Below are 5,895 nucleotides of genomic sequence, written 5' to 3' on the forward strand. Positions count from 1 at the left end.
AGAATTCTAGAAGCTATCCTGGCTTCTGATTGGATACTGGGATGTCCTATCTTTTTGCTCTGGTGTGAGTCAGCTGTCCTGTGCCAGAGTGCCAGATCAAAAGACATTCTCTCTCTCTCTCTCTCTCTCTCTCTCTCTCTCTCTCTCTCTCTCTCTCTCTCTCTCTCTCTCTCTCTCTCTCTCTCTCTCTTGCTCTTTTGGTATTGCATTCTCGGGCGAGGCAACTAGCTCCCAAATGAGCTCGGGACCAAAACACGAGCATCCTGATTTCGATCAGTGGGCTGTTGAAGGGTAGGCTGTCTGGTGACAGCTCTCCAGAGTTTCAGCTAAGAGACATTCCGAGTCCCACCAGGAAGTACCAGGGATCTCTGTTGTACCCAACAGATGGGCTGTTAGTTAGATCAATAAGGGTTCATCCTATATTCTGGTTGCTTCACCTCAGAAAGGATATGGTAACAGGGGAGTAGGAAGAGGGGTGTGGGGGTGAGGTCCGCATCCCTGAGAGGGTGACAAAATGGCACACTATGGGGGGCGGCACTTACCGCAGGGCCTGGCCTGCAGCACACCTGAGCCATGCTTCTCTCCTGGAAGTGACGCAGTGGCTCGGGGCCCCACGCTGCCCAAAACGGCAGTGTGGGGCTTGCATCCGCCAGGCAGACTCCGCCGGCAGCTCGCTGCAGTGCCCCCCTGGGCGGATTGCCCCCACCCCTGCCGCTCTGGGTGCCGGAGCAGCTAGCTATGCCCCTGTATGGTAGAATTGGATACAGTTCGAGAAAAGGCGGGTCAGGAGATGGAATGTCCATAAGCTTTAATTAGCTTGTGTTTAAGTAAACAAAGTTACCGGTCCAGTCGCGCTTCCGGACGTAAATCTTCCTTTTCAGCAGAGCGTTTTAGCACAACGGCAAAGGGTAAGGATTAGTCAGCAAGAGTTGTAAATGCAGGAACTCTGGAGCACGTTGCAAACTCAAAAGGCTTTATTTAGAAAACATATAGCCTGGAGATAAGGCAGACATCCTTCATCTCTGGCCAAGTAAAAACTTAAACAAAACTGTGTCTCAGTGCACAAACTTGAGGCATGACTCCTACACACAGCAACCAAGACTAAGAGAAAACACTACTGAGAGAGAGAGCACATGCAAGGCAGGAACTGACTATACAGGCTGTCTTACATTCCCGGATGTTTAATGATGCTCAGCTGCTCAGTGTTCAGAGCGATTAGTATAACTTAACCCTTTAATACCAACATGGAAGGAAGAAACAATCCCAACCAGAGGAGAATGGCAAACCAAGTTGATGGACCATGCTGCAATTACAAATTAACTGGGAAGCTCAGAAATCAAGAGGACAAGAACTTTAAAAAAAAGAATGAGAAAAGTTTGTTATCTATTTACAAGACCATTGTAAGCAGGTTAAAACATTAGGAGTATTTTAACCACACTTGGAAAGTAACGGAAAGTATGGATAATCTGGAAGGGCAAAAATTTGGACAAGTATTGATTGATATGCAGTTGTAGATATTATCATTAGGACCCATGGAAGGAATGGGGGGGGGGAGTCAGGAAATCCAGAGCAATCTCGATATTTGGATCTTGAATTATTGTTTGTTGTATGTTTAAAATTTTAAAAAATCAAATTATAAAATTATAGAAAAAGAAAAAGAAAAGGTGAGTCAGAGGTGAAATGACGGAAGTTTTTAAAATTATGCATGCCATGGAGAAAGTAGGTAGAGAAAAGCTTTCCTCCCTCTCTCATGATACTAGAACTTGGGGACATCCAATGAAGCACTAATAAATACAAATGTTTCTTCACACAGCACATAGTTAAACAAAAATGGAACTTGATCCCATAATGGCTTCGAAAGATGATGAGAGAAATTAATAGAATTGCAGAGCTGGAAGGGAAGCTGAGGATCATCTCGCCCAACTCGCTGCCATGCGGGAACATGCCGCTGTCCCATACAGGGATCGAACCTGCAACCTTGGCATTATCAGCACCATGCTCTAACCAACTGAGCTATCCAGGCGGAGGCTATCAACAACTACTAAGCATGGTGGCTGTGCTCCAGCTCCACTGTCAGAGGCAGTATACTTCTCAATACCAGTTGCTGGAAACTGCAGGAGAAGAGAGTGCTGTTGCAGTCATGTCCTGCTTGTTGCTTCCCTAAAGGGATATGCCTGGTCATTGTGAGAACAGGATGTTGGACTAGATCAGGGCACAGACAAACTCGACCCTCCAGATGTTTTGGGACTACAAATCCCTTGATCCCTAGCTAACAGAACCAGTGGTCAGGGATGGTGGGAACTGTAGTCCGAAAACATCTGGAGGGCCGAGTTTGCCTGTGCCTGGACTAGATGAGTCATTGGCCTGATCCAGCAGGCTCTTTTTTTATGTTCTTATGAAGGAAGATGCAAGAAGAATTGAATGTGGCATTTCCCTTAAAGATGGAGATATTGAAATGACAGGTGACAGCTAACACATTGAGAACTCAAGTTCTACATTTCTAGTTTTTTTAAAAAAACAAAAACACAAGCCATCACAACCACAGCATTCCTTTAAAGGAAAGGATGCGGACACAGAAGATGGGAAATCCTCTGCAATGAATAAACTGAAGTGAGACCTCTGGAAAATTGCCCTTTCAGGGTGGTTTTTTTTTGGGGGGGGGGCTATTTTGAAGAACGCCAACAGATAATGAAGGAGAGGAAGCCACCCATCACGCTTTGAGCAAGGAAAACTTGGGGAAGTAATTAGTGCAGCGAATGCTCTAATGAGAAGCCTTGTAAAAGGGTTCCCTCTAGGTTGCTGGCTGTGATGGCGCTGCGGAATTAAAGCCATTATGTTTCAAACGCAACTTGTTAAACCACTTAACGCTATCAGCAGTTTTGTGTTTGTCTGTGCACAAAACAGTGCCAAGACACTCTTGCAAACATCGCTCTCACCTTATTCAGCGAAGAATCCATTAAATTTTTACAACAGGTGAGACAGTAGGGTCACCCAAGTGTAGAAATCTATTGCTGTGCAGAATCTCTTGCTCCTTTCTCACCGGAGGATACACAGAGCTGTTGTAGTGGTTGAAAAAGCTCATTTGGTGACCGGTTTAATTTGGTTCTCAAGATACCACTTCCTTAAGAGGTTTCCTCTCACAGTAGCCCATTTTGAAGAAGCAATGGGGAGTATCCAGTTAAGGATTTCCACTTAAAACAATAGAATTTAACTTCCCCCTCCATTGTCCCCCCCACACACACACCCTGCAACCAACCCTACCCAAATCTGGTCTGGAGGGTTGCGTGGAAAACCCAGAACAGATTTAGGGAGTACACAGTGGGAGGGGTTTTTTGTGTTTTTTTGCTGGGCAGGCAAAAATCCTTACATTGATGGTAAAGTAAAAAGGTAAAGGACCCCTGGGTGGTTAAGTCCAGTCAAAGGCTATTATGGGGTATGGTGCTCATCTTAGTTTTCAGGCTGAGCAAACTGGTGTTTGTCTGCAGCTTTCCAGGTCATGTGGCTAGCATGACTAAACTGCTTCTGGTGCAATGGAACACCATGACGGAAACCAGCAGTACCAATTTATCTACTTGCCCTGGTATGTCTTTGAACTGATAGGTTGGCAGGAGCTGGGACAGAGCAACGGGAGCTCACTCCTTTGCGCAGATTCGAACTGCCGGCTTTCCGATTGGCAAGCCCAAGAGGCTCACTGGTTTGAACCACAGCACCACCTGCTTCCAGCTGGTATGTGTTGGTTCATGCTACATTTGATACATCCCAATGACCCTGTGATCTTGTCTACATATGGAGCGCTTGTTGTCAGCCGTGGAGTTTAAAAAAATGCACATAAAAATATTCGGTTTTTTAATTACGGTTATTATTTGTGGTATTTTACTTAAATCTGATCCTAGATGTACAAAGGAACATAGGAAACTGCCTTATATTGAGTCAGATCAATGGTCCACCTAACTCCATATTGCATACACTTTGGCAGGGAAGTGGCTCTTCAAGGTTTCAGAAAGGCCCAACCTGGAGATGCTGGGAATTGAACCTGGGACCTGTCAGGTCTGTAATGCTTTGCAGGACTGGGGCCTGCCTCAGCTTGTGCTGGAGAAGCAAGGAGTGGCCACTCAGGTGAGGCCACTTGATACTCACTGCACCTGGTGGCAGGAGCTGGGAGGGATAAAAGCTCAGCATTTCCCTTCAGCTCTTTGCCACAGCAACACTATCCCTGCCTGGTTGCCTCTGGCCTCTTGCTCCTTGAACCCTTGCCTTGCCGACGCCTTGATCCTTGCTCCTTGGACCCTTGCCTTGCCGATGTCTTGCTCCTTGGACCCTTGCCTTGCCGACGCCTTGATCCTCGACCCTTGGACCTTCGCTTTGCTGACGCCTTGCTCCTCGACCCTTGGACCTTCGCCTTGCCGACGCCTTGCTCCTTGACTCCCAGACCTTTGCCTCTGCCTTGCTCCTGCGACTGCCTGCTGCTGGACCCTCAGCCCTGCACCTGTTCCTGCTTCTATACCACCATCTTGCCTCTGGTCCTGACGTCCTCAGCTAGGGCTTCAACCGCCCGCCGACCGGACTATGACAGGACCTTTGACATGCAAGGTAGATGCTCTACCACTGAGCTACAGCCCATCACCTCCCAGTATCTCCCAGCAGGATGGCAGACCCTCTGCTCTTGGTGAGGGCACTTCTTTGTGAGCGCAAGAAGAGGGCTGTAGGGTAACCAACCCCATAAAACTGGCAAACTTGAGTCTAATTAATGCATGAAGGGGTTAAAGCCATAGAGAAAACTGTCCTGTCAGGCTTAGCTCATGCCACTTCCCCTCACCTTGAGAGGTAATGGGCCACCAAGCCTTTTGTTTTCTCAGTCTATATGCGAATTCAGTGAGTAAGGAGCTCTGAGCTGTTCCAGCTCAGCCACATGGCTTGAGGATCCCTTGAGTTGAGGGTTCCCTGTTGCTTGCATGCTCTTGTATCTTCTCCCTCTTGCAGCCGAATGGGGAAAGCATTTTTGTTATTCTGTCTAGATCTGCTCTCCATTTGTAACTCACTGTGATGTTTTGTTTCGATTTTTTAAAATTAAAAAGAAAAGCTGTATCACATTGGAAGAATGATTTCTAAAGAAATTAATATTTGTTTTGGTGGCTGAAGCTTTAGCGGAACTGATTGTCTGAAGGCGATTAACATGTGGTTCTAATTTGACGAAGGATTTCCCAGAGGGCTAGTATGCTAAAACAAATCAGATGTGTTGCATTGATTAATGCAGCTGTTTTGTCAATATAACTCAACCATTTGTCAATTAAATCAAATAATTGGGCCAACTGACGTAGTTACCAGATGTACAGAGAGCCCAGAGAACAATGGAGGAGAGGCTGGGGGGGGGGAAGCAGTGGTGTGATAGGATGGGACAATGGGAGTGCCTTTTCCTGGTGCAACCTGGACAGGTGTGCAATATGCTATAATTTGTTTATATTCTGCCTTTCATCGAGCAAAGCCCCCCAAGGTGTATCACACAGGGTTATATCAGATACCAAAATCCAAACAGTACAATAAAATACAACTTAGAAAAAGTGTGACAAAGCAATAAATTAAGGCAAAAAAACCCAAAACCAATGCCAAAAGAGAACAGGTGTCAGGCAGCAGAGGAACCAACCCCCACGGCAGGTTGCCAGAAATAGACAAGACAATGGAAAGTTCTTACCAACTGCGTTTTATTCAATATTCACAGAGAGAATTATAAATACAGCTTTTCAGAATAATGGCGATGCTCCAAGTAAATCTCCCCTCCCCTTTCCCCCCACTTCCTCATTTGTTATCTCTTCTATGGGTGGCACTGAAGGCCCTTTGCTTCTGAGACCTCTGCTCTCCTACTTTTAAAGCTCGCTGGGTTCTGGGAGATGGTGTCAG

The 5,895-nt window shown here is 46.3% G+C and overlaps 1 non-coding gene across 1 annotated transcript; it reads right to left on the minus strand.

The window, feature by feature from the left end:
* Positions 1-1,949: 1,949 nt before the first annotated feature.
* TRNAI-GAU (transfer RNA isoleucine (anticodon GAU)) lies at positions 1,950-2,023 on the minus strand. The gene has a single exon. It is a non-coding gene; the product is annotated as a tRNA-Ile (tRNA).
* Positions 2,024-5,895: the final 3,872 nt, after the last annotated feature.

Source organism: Zootoca vivipara, chromosome 4 (genome assembly GCF_963506605.1).
Source record: "Zootoca vivipara chromosome 4, rZooViv1.1, whole genome shotgun sequence".
NCBI lineage: Eukaryota > Metazoa > Chordata > Lepidosauria > Squamata > Lacertidae > Zootoca > Zootoca vivipara.